Raw genomic sequence first — 14,305 nt, 5'->3', positions numbered from 1 at the left:
TCTGTCTCCGTCTCTCAATTCAATTCAATTCAATTTAAGGCTGTATTGGCATGGGAAACGTATGTAAACATTGCCAAAGCAAGTGAAGTAGATAATAAACAAAAGTGAAATAAACAATAAATATTAACAGTAAACATTACACTCAGAAGTTCCAAAAGAATAAACACATTTCAAATGTCATATTATGTATATATACAGTGTCTCTCTCTCTCACTCGCTGTGTCTCTCTCAATCTCTCTCTCTCTCTCTCTCTCTCTCTCTCTCTCTCTCTCTCTCTCTCTTCTCTCTCTCTCTCTTCTCTCTCTCTCTCTCTCTCTCTCTCTCTCTCTCTCTCTCTCTCTCTCTCTCTCTCTCTCTCTCTCTCTCTCTCTCGCTGTGTCTCGCTCTCTCTCAATTCAATTCAATTCTATAGACTTTATTGACATGGCAAGTTAAATTACTTACATTGTCAAAGTATACATATAACAAAAATGGTGGGACCAACAGCAATAATAATAGTAGTAGTGGAAATGGGTTTACCATTAACAGCAACTACAACAACAATATTAATGAGAATAACAATACATTAAAGCAATAGTAGTCGACCAGTCTCAACTTGACTAAGAAGACACATTACATGGTATGAAAGCCAAAACAAAACAGGTAATATTATTGACATTACCTTACACTTTTCACTGACTGTCCCTCAGGTTGTGGCAGGAGGACACATATTTGGCTGCCAAAATTGCACATTTTGGCTTTTCACCCAATAAATATTAGATTTTTTCTTCCTCTTTTATAGTTTCAAATTCTTTGTACTGAATGATAATTTTGGGAAAGAAAGATTCTCTTAGGTCTGAGTATTTGTCACAGTGTAATAGGAAATGCAGCTCTGTCTCTACCTCTCCCCGGGGGCAGAGTGAGCACAGCCTGTCCTCTCTGGGCAGCCAGGTTTGCCTGTGACGACCGGTCTCTATAGCCAGACTGTGCTCACTGAGTCTGTACCTAGTCATTGTTTTCCTCAGTTTTCTATCAGTCACAGTGGTCAGATAGTCTGCCACCATGTACTGTCTGTTTAGAGCCAAATTGCATTGAAGTTTACTTAGATTTTTTGTGGTGTCTTTCCAATAGGTGATATATAGGTGAGTTGATGGCTCGTTGTGTACAGAACCGATTCATTCAGCCTTTGTTTTCCTTTGTTTTGTGCTGTTGCTTCGGGAATGATGCAGTGTAGAAGATCATTCCCCTGCTCTGTTAGCTAGCTGCTGGAAGTTTACCAACAGAGATCATCGTCGAGTGGAGACTAACACCAGGAGAATGGCTAGGCTGTCTCCTAGGGCCTATTTGTGTGACAACACTATAGGCTAGTCCGTAGTGGAGGGGTACACTCTCTGCTGAGTGGTCTGTCTGTGACAAGGCTGACAGGTTGTCCCAGGGCACTGACATTGATATCTCCAACAAACACTTTCTGTTTAAAAAAAAAGCCTGTCATCCAATAAACAGTCTCAGTCACAGCTTTGCATATTGGGAGTCTAAAGCTGTCCAATGAAAATGTGTCTTCGATAGCCCTCGGTAGGTGGGAAATGTCATCGGACCTTGATAGGTGGAAAACTGAAAGCCTTGGTCCATTTTAACCAGTGTTAGGGGTATTTATGGTGGGTGTTATCTCCTGCAGTGCAGCACATATTGTGGTGCACGTGGATTTCGTTTCTGACTGAGTCCTATATGTTTTCCATTATTATGATTCAGGTTGAAATTAAATGCTGAGGTTGGTGTTCTGGCTCTGCTCTTCGGTGAGAGCTGGCAGTAAAAGAAGCAGTGGAATGCAGAATTGATTTCACAAATGACTGACAATAATGTTTTCCAAAGGGAATTTATCATAGCCAGGCAGACATCGCCTCTGCATTACAATGCTAGTCAAGGCAGAGCCATCTCCAAATCTAGAGAAATATGGTTTAATGCAATTTCTCTCCACAGACAAGGCCCTATCATTGTTGAAGTATCTTGATTTGATTAGTGCACATCACTCATTGAGTCGTTTCTTTCATCTAAGAGGTATTATTTGTTTTTCTAAGGATTTAAATGTTTTCTAAAACCAGGAAATTACCACTATTCAATCCTATTCATAAACTGGGTGGTTAGAGCCCTGAATGCTGATTGGCTGACAGCCCTGGTATATCAGTCCGTATACCACTGGTATGACAAAACATTCATTTTTTACTGCTCTAATTACGTTGGTAACCAGTTTATAATAGCAATAAGGCACCTCAGGGGGTTTGTGGTATATGGCCAATATACTACTGCTAAGGGCTGTATCCAGGCACTCCGCGTTGCGTCGTGCCTAAGAACAGCCCTTAGCCACAACACCCCCTCAGGCCTTATTGCTTAATTTGAATTTGTGATTAACCGTGATTCGAGTATGAGCATTGAGTACCCCACTGTTTATTTATCTGCAGCTAATTAATGTTCATCACAAAGTAGAGCTGGGATGATAAACCGGTAATTACCGACACCGACATTTCTATCTCATACTGAAGCAATTTTGCCTATGTCCGGTCATTTTCTATGATTACACAACGTTCCTGCTTGCATTAAACAATAGTCTATGGAACGGCGCGGCATATATTAAAGTGAAACGACATAGAAAAACGCATTGCGCTCCGGGAGCTCAACACTTACATCTATGCAGTTTTATTTCAACCAAGACTACAGCATTCAATCAGAGCCGTGTTCTACCCCATGCTTCCCAACACCTGTTGTTGGCAGTTCTCGCAAGTGATGTTGCGATTAGCCTCGTTCATTAGCGAGGGGAAATGAACGGCGACGAAGACAATGCAATCCCAGAAATCCAAGAACAATTACTGCCTAAGAAGGATGCTGTTTCAGTATGATACGTTGGATAAAAGAATGAAGACGAACACAAATGTCAAGTTCAATAGCCTTGTTCAAGCATTGTACACACGGAGTCCGGGGAACAGCCCAGCTAGTCGATTACCTATCAACTAGACTCCGTAACATCATCATTTTCAATAGAAAGTGCAAACATAACGGCACAACATTAAGTTCTTAACAGTCAAGTCATAACAATTGAAAAAGCATTACATTTTATTTTTACTTCAGTTGTCATCTTCCTCTTTTTTGTTTATTTTTCTTTGTATATAAACAGAGGACAAGTTAACACAGTCCCTAAGCCTATCCTGTAGGACTAAGACCATGAGCTGGAGAGCTTGGTGGGGTAGAAGCCTCACCTTCAGTTGGCTCATGTCTCAATTCTGCGCCCCTTGCCCTTAGGCCTGGGCTGTGATCCAGCTCATCTAGGTGAGTGTATGGCGTGTTCTGGTTTGTTGTCTGCTCTGCTGCAGATCCACCCGATTGCGACGATAGAGGGAGCCACCAACATCCACCAGGTAAGAACATGGTGCAGCTCTCTGTAGACACGTGCCCAGCCTCCAAAGTCCTGTGTGGTCTCCCGTCAGCGGTTTCATCCTTATCGTTTCACCCACCTCCAGCTCTGGTAGGTCTCGAGCAGTCCGGTCATAGAAGCACTTAGCGAGCTGCTTTCTGTGGCGCAGGTTGTCCGTGACGCCAACCATGATGCAGGGCTCAAGTAGCTTGTTAGCTACAGGGATGGTAGTCTTCAGACGTCTGGACAGAAGGCGCTGTGCTGGGCTGCTGTCCATGTTTTCGGTGGGTGTGTTCCTCCAACGTAAGATGGCTTTCCAGGGGTCGTTGCTGTCACGCAAGGCCCTGCTTAACAGGTTTTTTGCAATCTTGACAGCTGACTCTGCCTTGCCATTTGCCTTTGGGTGTCTTGGAGAGGAGATGACGTTGGTCAAACTCCCATTCTGAGGAGAAACGCTTGAACTGTGGAGTGAATTGTGGGCCATTGACCGTGAAGACCTTGTCAGGCTGGCCTTGCCTTGCCTTGCAAACTGCGCCTTGCAGCGCTTTATGACCGTCTCTGCAGACAAGTCAGGGAGCAGTTCAATTTCCCAAAAGTCAGAGTAGTGATCTGTGGCTGAATAAGTCCATGCTGACAATTTGCCAGGCCCTTGTGGGCAGTTCATGCGACATCATGGTTTCCTTTTGCTGTTCATGAGCGTACTCATTGCATGTGGTACAGCTGCTGACAAAGTCTTTCATTTCTGATTGCATGTTTGGCCAGTATAATGTTTCACGTACCTGGTGGTAGCATGCATCACCTCCAACGTGACTGCAGTGTATGCGAGTTAGCATCTCTGGACGTAATGATTTGGGGATAATGACCTTCTGACCTCTGAACAAGATGCCATTTTGCATGCTGATCTCATCTCGAAAGGTCCAGTATTCTCTCACTGTGAAAGGTGTCTCCGCTTTCAGGTACCGCCAACCTGTGAGAACCATGGACTTCAGTGACTGTAGGTGTTCATCCTTGTTAGTGTGTTGCCTGATCTGGGCTAGGCGGTGATCTGTGACGTTTAAGTAGTCTGTCTGATTGATCTGTTGAACATCTTGTTGTTCCTGCTGTAGCGAACAGATGGCATGCCGCTGGTAGGCAGTACCTCTGCCTGTACATTGTGCTGTTGCCCTGCTCAGTGTGTCGCTGATTTACATCTCTGGTCCTGGCTTGTAGACGACCTTCAGGCTGTAGTTTTGCAGAGTCAAGAGCATGCTTTGAAGCCTCTTGGGCGCATTGAGGAGAGGTTTACTGAATATGGCAATGAGTGGTTTGTGGTCATTTTCAGCGGTGACCAGCTCTCGACCATATAAGTAGTGATGGAAGCGCTGGTAGGAGAAGACGATGCTGAGGCACTCTTTCTCATTTTGTGCATAGTTTTGTTCGGTGGGGGTGAACGCTCTCGAGGCAAATGCAACGGGCTGGCATCCAAGTCAACTTCGGTTGGAGTCGCTCTGGATTGTGACAGGCTTCGTGATGTCATAGTAGCGCAACACTGGAATGGATTAAGCCAGAGATTTCATATCCTGCACTGCGGCCTCGTGTTTGGGTAGTCAGTTCCATGGTGTGTCTTTGTCCAGCAAACCGGCACAGAGGCTCACAGACTGCTGATAGGAGTGGCATGAACTTTGCAAGATAGTTTGCAAAGCCGATGAGATGCTGTACTCCTTTTGCATCAGACGGGTTTGGCATGTCGAGGATCGCTCTGACTTTGTCTGGGTCCATGGAAGTGGACGTCTTTCACCTTGAACTGCAGCTTCTTCAGGCCTTTGGCCGAGAGAATGTGGCCATGGAAGTGGACCTCTTTCACCTTGAACTGCAGCTTCTTCAGGCCAAGGCGCAGCTTAACTGATCGGCAGCGCTCCTTCAGTGCCAGGACCTTAACATTGTGGTCGCGTACAGCTTCTTCGTCTGTGTCACCACAGCCTACGATCAGGACGTCATCAGCGATGGGTTCGCATATGTTTGGGGAGTCTCCCTCATGCATTTTGGCAAACACCAAACATGTTAGCTTTTTTTTTTTCTTCAAGCAATGGCTTTTTTCTGGCCACTCTTCCGTAAAGCCCAGCTTTGTGGAGTGTATGGCTTAATAATAATAATAATAATATGCCATTTAGCAGACGCTTTTATCCAAAGCGACTTACAGTCATGCGTGCATAATTTTTTTTGTGTACGTGTGGTCCCGGGGATTGAACCCACTACCTTGGCGTTACAAGCGCCGTGCTCTACCAGCTGAGCTACAGAGGACCACACATAAGTGGTCCTATGGACAGATACTCCAATCTCCGCTGTGAAGCTTTGCAGCTCCTTCAGGGTTATCTTTGGTCTCTTTGTTGCCTCTCTGATTAATGCCCTAAGGTCCGTTAGTTTTGGTGGGCGGCCCTCTCTTGGCAGGTTTGTTGTTGTGCCATATTCTGTCAATTTTTAGTAATGGATTTAATGGTGCTCCGTGAGATGTTCAAAGTTTCGGATATTTTTTTATAACCCAACCCTGATCTGTACTTCTCCACAACTTTGTCCCTGACCTGTTAGGAGAGCTCCTTGGTCTTCATGGTGCCGCTTGCTTGGTGGTGCCCCTTGCTTAGTGGTGTTTCAGACACAGGGGCCTTTCAGAACAAGTGTATACAGTGAGGGAAAAAAGTATTTGATCCCCTGCTGATTTTGTATGTTTGCCCACTGACAAAGACATGATCAGTCTATAATTTTAATGGTAGGTTTATTTGAACAGTGAGAGACAGAATAACACGACAAAATCCAGAAAAACGCATGTCAAAAATGTTATAAATTGATTTGCATTTTAATGAGGGAAATAAATATTTGACCCCCTCTCAATCAGAAAGATTTCTGACTCCCAGGTGTCTTTTATACCGGAAACGAGCTGAGATTAGGAGCACACTCTTAAAGGGAGTGCTCCTAATCTCAGCTTGTTACCTGTATAAAAGACACCTGTCCGCAGAGAAATCAATCAATCAGATTCCAAACTCTCCACCATGGCCAAGACCAAAGAGCTCTCCAAGGATGTCAGGGACAAGATTGTAGACCTACACAAGGCTGGAATGGGCTACAAGACCATCGCCAAGCAGCTTGGTGAGAAGGTGACAACAGTTGGTGCGATTTTACGCAAATGGAAGAAACACAAAAGAACTGTCAATCTCCCTCGGCCTGGGGCTCCATGCAAGATCTCACCTCGTGGAGTTGCAATGATCATGAGAACGGTGAGGAATCAGCCCAGAACTACATGGGAGGATCTTGTCAATGATCTCAAGGCAGTTGGGACCATAGTCACCAAGAAAACAATTGGTAACACACTACGCCGTGAAGGACTGAAATCCTGCAGCGCCCGCAAGGTCCCCCTGCTCAAGAAAGCACATATACAGGCCTGTCTGAAGTTTGCCAATGAATATCTGAATGATTCAGAGGAGAACTGGGTGAAAGTGTTGTGGTCAGATGAGACCAAAATCGAGCTCTTTGGCATCAACTCAACTCGCCGTGTTTGGAGGAGGAGGAATGCTGCCTATGACCTCAAGAACACCATCCCCACCGTCAAACATGGAGGTGGAAACATTATGCTTTGGGGGTGTTTTTCTGCTAAGGGGACAGGACAACTTCATCGCATCAAAGGGACGATAAACGGGGCCATGTACCGTCAAATCTTGGGTGAGAACCTCCTTCCCTCAGCTAGGGCATTGAAAATGGGTCGTCGATGAGTATTCCAGCATGACAATGACCCAAAACACACGGCCAAGGCAACAAAGGAGTGGCTCAAGAAGAAGCACATTAACATCCTGGAGTGGCCTAACCAGTCTCCAGACCTTAATCCCATAGAAAATCTGTGGAGGGAGCTGAAGGTTCGAGTTGCCAAACGTCAGGCTCGAAACCTTAATGACTTTGAGAAGATCTGCAAAGAGGAGTGAGACAAAATCCCTCCTGAGATGTGTGCAAACCTGGTGGCCAACTACAAGAAACGTCTGACCTCTGTGATTGCCAACAAGGGTTTTGTCACCAAGTACTAAGTCATGTTTTGCAGAGGGGTTAAATACTTGTTTCCCTCATTAAAATGCAAATCAATTCATAACATTTTTGACATGTGTTTTTCTGGATTTTTGTTTTGTTATTCTGTCTCTCACTGTTCAAATAAACCTACTGTTAAAATTATAGACTGATCATGTCTTTGTCAGTGGGCAAACGTACAAAATCAGCAGGAGATCAAATACTTTTTTCCCTCACTGTATATACTGAGATCATGTGACAGATCATGTGACACTTAGAATGCACACAGGTGGACTTTATTTAACTAATTATGTGACTTCTGAAGGTACAGTGGGGAAAAAAAGTATTTAGTCAGCCACCAATTGTGCAAGTTCTCCCACTTAAAAAGATGAGAGAGGCCTGTAATTTTCATCATAGGTACACGTCAACTATGACAGACAAATTGAGAAAAAAAAATCCAGAAAATCCCATTGCAGGATTTTTTATGAATTTATTTGCAAATTATGGTGGAAAATAAGTATTTGGTCACCTACAAACAAGCAAGATTTCTGGCTCTCACAGACCTGTAACTTCTTCTTTAAGAGGCTCCTCTGTCCTCCACTCGTTACCTGTATTAATGGCACCTGTTTGAACTTGTTATCAGTATAAAAGACACCTGTCCACAACCTCAAACAGTCACACTCCAAACTTCACAATGGCCAAGACCAAAGAGCTGTCAAAGGACAACAAAAACAAAATTGTAGACCTGCACCAGGCTGGGAAGAATGAATCTGCAATAGGTAAGCAGCTTGGTTTGAAGAAATCAACTGTGGGAGCAATTATTAGGAAATGGAAGACATACAAGACCACTGATAATCTCCCTCGATCTGGGGCTCCACGCAAGATCTCACCCCGTGGGGTCAAAATGATCACAAGAACGGTGAGCAAAAATCCCAGAACCACACGGGGGGACCTAGTGAATGACCTGCAGAGAGCTGGGACCAAAGTAACAAAGCCAACCATCAGTAACACACTACGCCGCCAGGGACTCAAATCCTGCAGTGCGAGACGTGTCCCCCTGCTTAAGCCAGTACATGTCCAGGCCCGTCTGAAGTGCATTTGGATGATCCAGAAGAGGATTGGGAGAATGTCATATGGTCAGATGAAACCAAAATAGAACTTTTTGGTAAAAACTCAACTCGTCATGTTTGGAGGACAAAGAATGCTGAGTTGCATCCAAAGAACACCATACCTACTGTGAAGCATGGGGTTGGAAACATCATGCTTTGGGGCTGTTTTTCTGCAAAGGGACCAGGACGACTGATCCGTGTAAAGGAAAGAATGAATGGGGCCATGTATCGTGAGATTTTGAGTGAAACCCTCCTTCCATCAGCAAGGGCATTGAAGATGAAACGTGGCTGGGTCTTTCAGCATGACAATGATCCCAAACACACCGCCCGGGCAACGAAGGAGTGGCTTCGTAAGAAGCATTTCAAGGTCCTGGAGTGGCCTAGCCAGTCTCCAGATCTCAACCCCATAGAAAGTCTTTGGAGGGAGTTGAAAGTCTGTGTTGCCCAGCGACAGCCCCAAAACATCACTGCTCTAGAGGAGATCTGCATGGAGGAATGGGCCAAAATACCAGCAACAGTGTGTGAAAACCTTGTGAAGACTTACAGAAAACGTTTGACCTGTGTCATTGCCAACAAAGGGTATATAACAAAGTATTGAGAAACTTTTGTTATTGGCCAAATACTTATTTTCCACCATCATATGCCAATAAATTCATAAAGAATCCTACAATGTGATTTTCTGGATTTTTTTTCCTCATTTTGTCTGTCATAGTTGATGTGTACCTATGATGAAAATTACAGGCCTCTCTCATCTTTTTAAGTGGGAGAACTTGCACAATTGGTGGCTGACTAAATACTTTTTTTCCCCACTGTAATTGGTTGCACCAGATCTTATTTAGGGTCTTGATAGCAAAGGGGGTGAATACATATGCACGCACCTCTTTTCTGTTATGTATTTTTTTGAATTTTTTGAAACAAGTTATTTTTTGAATTTCACTTCACCAATTTGGACTATTTTGTGTATGTCCATAACATGAAATCCAAATAAAAATCCATTTAAATTACAGGTTGTAATTCAACAAAATATGAAAAACGCCAAGGGGGTTGAATTCTTTTGAAAGGCACTGTAGTTACTTTACACATCTGGTTGTTTTCTAAAAATCACAATGCAAATAAACAAAGAAAACATGTTATTATTTTAAAAAATAAGGTTTTCCAATAAAACTTTGCTTATAGGTCAGAGAAAATCAGTGAGTATTATTATAGAGAAAGTCGGTGAGTATTATTATAGAGAAAGTCAGTGAGTATATTATTATAGAGAAAGTCGGTGAGTATTATTATAGAGAAAGTCAGTGAGTATATTATTATAGAGAAAGTCAGTGAGTATTATTATAGAGAAAGTCAGTGAGTATATTATTATAGAGAAAGTCAGGGAGTATTATTATAGAGAAAGTCAGTGAGTGTATTATTATAGAGAAAGTCTGTGAGTGTATTATTATAGAGAAAGTCAGTGAGTATATTATTATAGAGAAAGTCAGTGAGTGTATTATTATAGAGAAAGTCGTTGAGTATTATTATAAAGTCAGTGAAAGTATTATTATAAAGAAAGTCAGTGAGTATATTATTATAGAGAAAGTCAGTGAGTATATTATTATAGAGAAAGTCAGTGAGTGTATTATTATAGAGAAAGTCAGTGAGTGTATTATTATAGAGAAAGCCGGTGAGTATTATTATAACGTCAGTAAGTGTATTATTATAGAGAAAGTCAGTGAGTGTATTATTATAGAGAAAGTCAGTGAGTGTATTATTATAGAGAAAGTCAGTGAGTGTATTATTATAGAGAAAGCCGGTGAGTATTAGTATAACGTCAGTGAGTGTATTATTATAGAGAAAGTCACTTAGCCTATATTAACCCAACCTTTATATTTTCCCTCTCTGTGCTTCTGTCCTTTTCCCCTAAGTGAGGCCTGATGAGCCTGTCTGTCAGTCACAAGCTCATTGACATTATATCTGGTGTTTGTATTATTGATGGTATTCATAAAGGGATTGTTATTAAAAGTTTATGTAATTTGACTTTTCCCCGGTCATCAGACTGTGTAATCAGCTCTGGATCAATCGTCACATGCTTCATAAATTTCAGGTGTAGACTAACTTATAGGTCATTTTCCAATAATACAGAGTTAAAGACAAATATATATATATATATATATATATATATATATATATATAGAGAGAGAGAGAGAGAGAGAGAGAGAGAGAGAGAGAGAGAGAGAGAGAGAGAGAGAGAGAGAGATACCCGCCCAAGCCCCATCCTGTGAGTAAGCGAAATGCCCAGAGAGTATAACTATACAGTGGTTGACGAATAACAATTACCAGTAAAAAGAACATGGCTATATACAGGGAGTACCAGGTAATAACATGGCTGTATACAGGGAGTACCAGGTAATAACATGGCTAGATACAGGGAGTACCAGGTAATAACATGGCTATATACAGGGAGTACCAGGTAATAACATGGCTATATACAGGGAGTACCAGGTAATAACATGGCTAGATACAGGGAGTACCAGGTAATAACATGGCTATATACAGGGAGTACCAGGTAATAACATGGCTATATACAGGGAGTACCAGGTAATAACATGGCTATATACAGGGAGTACCAGGTAATAACATGGCTAGATACAGGGAGTACCAGGTAATAACATGGCTATATACAGGGAGTACCAGGTAATAACATGGCTAGATACAGGGAGTACCAGGTAATAACATGGCTATATACAGGGAGTACCAGGTAATAACATGGCTAGATACAGGGAGTACCAGGTAATAACATGGCTATATACAGGGAGTACCAGGTAATAACATGGCTAGATACAGGGAGTACCAGGTAATAACATGGCTATATACAGGGAGTACCAGGTAATAACATGGCTATATACAGGGAGTACCAGGTAATAACATGGCTAGATACAGGGAGTACCAGGTAATAACATGGCTATATACAGGGAGTACCAGGTAATAACATGGCTATATACAGGGAGTACCAGGTAATAACATGGCTAGATACAGGGAGTACCAGGTAATAACATGGCTATATACAGGGAGTACCAGGTAATAACATGGCTAGATACAGGGAGTACCAGATAATAACATGGCTATATACAGGGAGTTCGATGTGCAGAGGTATGAGGTAATTGAGGTAGCTATGTACATATACAGTAGGTAGGGGTAAAGTCACTAGGCAACAGGATGGATAATAGACTAAGTGTGAAAGTGTTTGTGTGTGTGTGTGTGTGTGTGTGTGTGTGTGTGTGTGTGTGTGTGGTGTCAATATATATGTCTGCGCATGTTATGTGTGTGCGGGCGTATGTAGTGTTGGTGTGTGTGTGTGTGTGTTGGGGTGTCGGTGTAAGTACAGTGGGGAAAAAAAGTATTTAGTCAGCCACCAATTGTGCAAGTTCTCCCACTTAAAAAGATGAGAGAGGCCTGTAATTTTCATCATAGGTACACGTCAACTATGACAGACAAAATTATTATTTTTTTCTCCAGAAAATCACATTGTAGGATTTTTTATGAATTTATTTGCAAATTATGGTGGAAAATAAGTATTTGGTCAATAACAAAAGTTTCTCAATACTTTGTTATATACCCTTTGTTGGCAATGACACAGGTCAAACGTTTTCTGTAAGTCTTCACAAGGTTTTCACACACTGTTGCTGGTATTTTGGCCCATTCCTCCATGCAGATCTCCTCTAGAGCAGTGATGTTTTGGGGCTGTCGCTGGGCAACACGGACTTTCAACTCCCTCCAAAGATTTTCTATGGGGTTGAAATCTGGAGACTGGCTAGGCCACTCCAGGACCTTGAAATGCTTCTTACGAAGCCACTCCTTCGTTGCCCGGGCGGTGTGTTTGGGATCATTGTCATGCTGAAAGACCCAGCCACGTTTCATCTTCAATGCCTTTGCTGATGGAAGGAGGTTTTCACTCAAAATCTCACGATACATGGCCCCATTCATTCTTTCCTTTACACGGATCAGTCGTCCTGGTCCCTTTGCAGAAAAACAGCCCCAAAGCATGATGTTTCCACCCCCATTCTTCACAGTAGGTATGGTGTTCTTTGGATGCAACTCAGCATTCTTTGTCCTCCAAACAAGACGAGTTGAGTTTTTACCAAAAAGTTCTATTTTGGTTTCATCTGACCATATGACATTCTCCCAATCCTCTTCTGGATCATCCAAATGCACTCTAGCAAACTTCAGACGGGCCTGGACATGTACTGGCTTAAGCAGGGGGACACGTCTGGCACTGCAGGATTTGAGTCCCTGGCAGCGTACTGTGTTACTGATGGTAGGCTTTGTTACTTTGGTCCCAGCTCTCTGCAGGTCATTCACTAGGTCCCCCCATGTGGTTCTGGGATTTTTGCTCACCGTTCTTGTGATCATTTTGACCCCACGGGGTGAGATCTTGCGTGGAGCCCCAGATCGAGGGAGATTATCAGTGGTCTTGTATGTCTTCCATTTCCTAATAATTGCTCCCACAGTTGATTTCTTCAAACCAAGCTGCTTACCTATTGCAGATTCAGTCTTCCCAGCCTGGTGCAGGTCTACAATTTTGTTTCTGGTGTCCTTTGACAGCTCTTTGGTCTTGGCCATAGTGGAGTTTGGAGTGTGACTGTTTGAGGTTGTGGACAGGTGTCTTTTATACTGATAACAAGTTCAAACTGGTGCCATTAATACAAGTGGAGGACAGAGGAGCCTCTTAAAGAAGAGGTTACAGGTCTGTGAGAGCCAGTAATCTTGCTTGTTTGTAGGTGACCAAATACTTATTTTCCACCATAATTTGCAAATAAATTCATAAAAAATCCTACAATGTAATTTTCTGGATTTTTTTTCCTCAATTTGTCTGTCATAGTTGACGTGTACCTATGATGAAAATTACAGGCCTCTCTCATCTTATTAAGTTGGAGAACATGCACAATTAGTGGCTGACTAAATAAATAAAAAATTCCCCACTGTATGTGTGAGTGTGTGGGTAGAGTCAAGTGTGTGTGCACAGAGTCAGTGCAATAGAGTTAGTGCAAAAATTGGTCAATGCAGGTAGTCCATGTAGCTGTTTGATTAGCTATTTATCAGTCTTGTTTAGAAGTCCTATGGTTTGGGGGAAGAATCTGTTCATGGTCCTGTTGGTTCCAGACTTGCATTGGTACCGTTTGCCGTGTGGTAGCAGAGAGAACAGTCTATGATTTGGGTTGCTGGAGTCTTTGTCACTGCCTGGTATAGAGGTCCTGGATGGCAGGGTTCCTCGGCCCCAGTGAATCTTTGCATGCCAGGATGATAAAGTGAAGACAGGAGAGTTGATACAGAATGGCCGATCACTGAGTCTGTGTTTGTGTGCGTGGGTGTGTATGTGTGTGTGTGCGTGTGTGTGGGTGTGTATGTGTTTGTGTGCGTGTGTGTGTATGTGTGCGTGGGTGTGTATATGTGTGTGTTTGTGTATGTGGGTGTGTATGTGTGTGTGTTTGTGTATGTGTATGTGTTTGAGTACGTTGGTGTGTGTGTGTGTGTGTGTGTGTGTGTGTGTGTTTGTGTGCGTGTGTGTGTGGGTTTGAGTGCGTGGGTGTGTGTGTTTGTGTTTGAGTACGTGGGTGTGTATTTGTGTGTGTGTGTGTTTGTGTGCGTGGGTGTGTGTGTGTGGGTTTGAGTGCGTGGGTGTGTGTGTGTGTGTGTTTGAGTACTTGGGTGTGTATTTGTGTGTGTTTGAGTGTGTGTGTGTATTTGTGTGTGTTTGAGTGTGTGTGTGTTTTTTGGTGTGCATATGTGCATGTGACTGTTTCTGTGCCTTTGTGTG

At 42.9% G+C, this 14,305-nt stretch overlaps 2 protein-coding genes across 3 annotated transcripts in view; both read left to right on the top strand.

The window, feature by feature from the left end:
* The window catches only part of LOC311125099 (focal adhesion kinase 1-like), a gene marked incomplete at its 5' end in the record, with an annotated part of 1,344,976 nt that overhangs the window by 839,761 nt on the left and 490,910 nt on the right, over positions 1 to 14,305 (top strand). The window lies entirely within an intron of this gene.
* LOC311110282 (CUB and sushi domain-containing protein 3-like) overlaps positions 1 to 14,305 on the top strand; it is a gene marked incomplete at its 3' end in the record, with an annotated part of 541,145 nt that overhangs the window by 116,555 nt on the left and 410,285 nt on the right.

Source organism: Coregonus lavaretus (assembly GCF_964263955.1).
Source record: "Coregonus lavaretus genome assembly, chromosome: 3".
Classification (NCBI taxonomy): Eukaryota; Metazoa; Chordata; class Actinopteri; order Salmoniformes; family Salmonidae; genus Coregonus; species Coregonus lavaretus.
The sequence above is the reverse complement of the archived record's forward strand: the minus strand, read 5'-3'. Positions and strand labels throughout refer to the sequence as shown.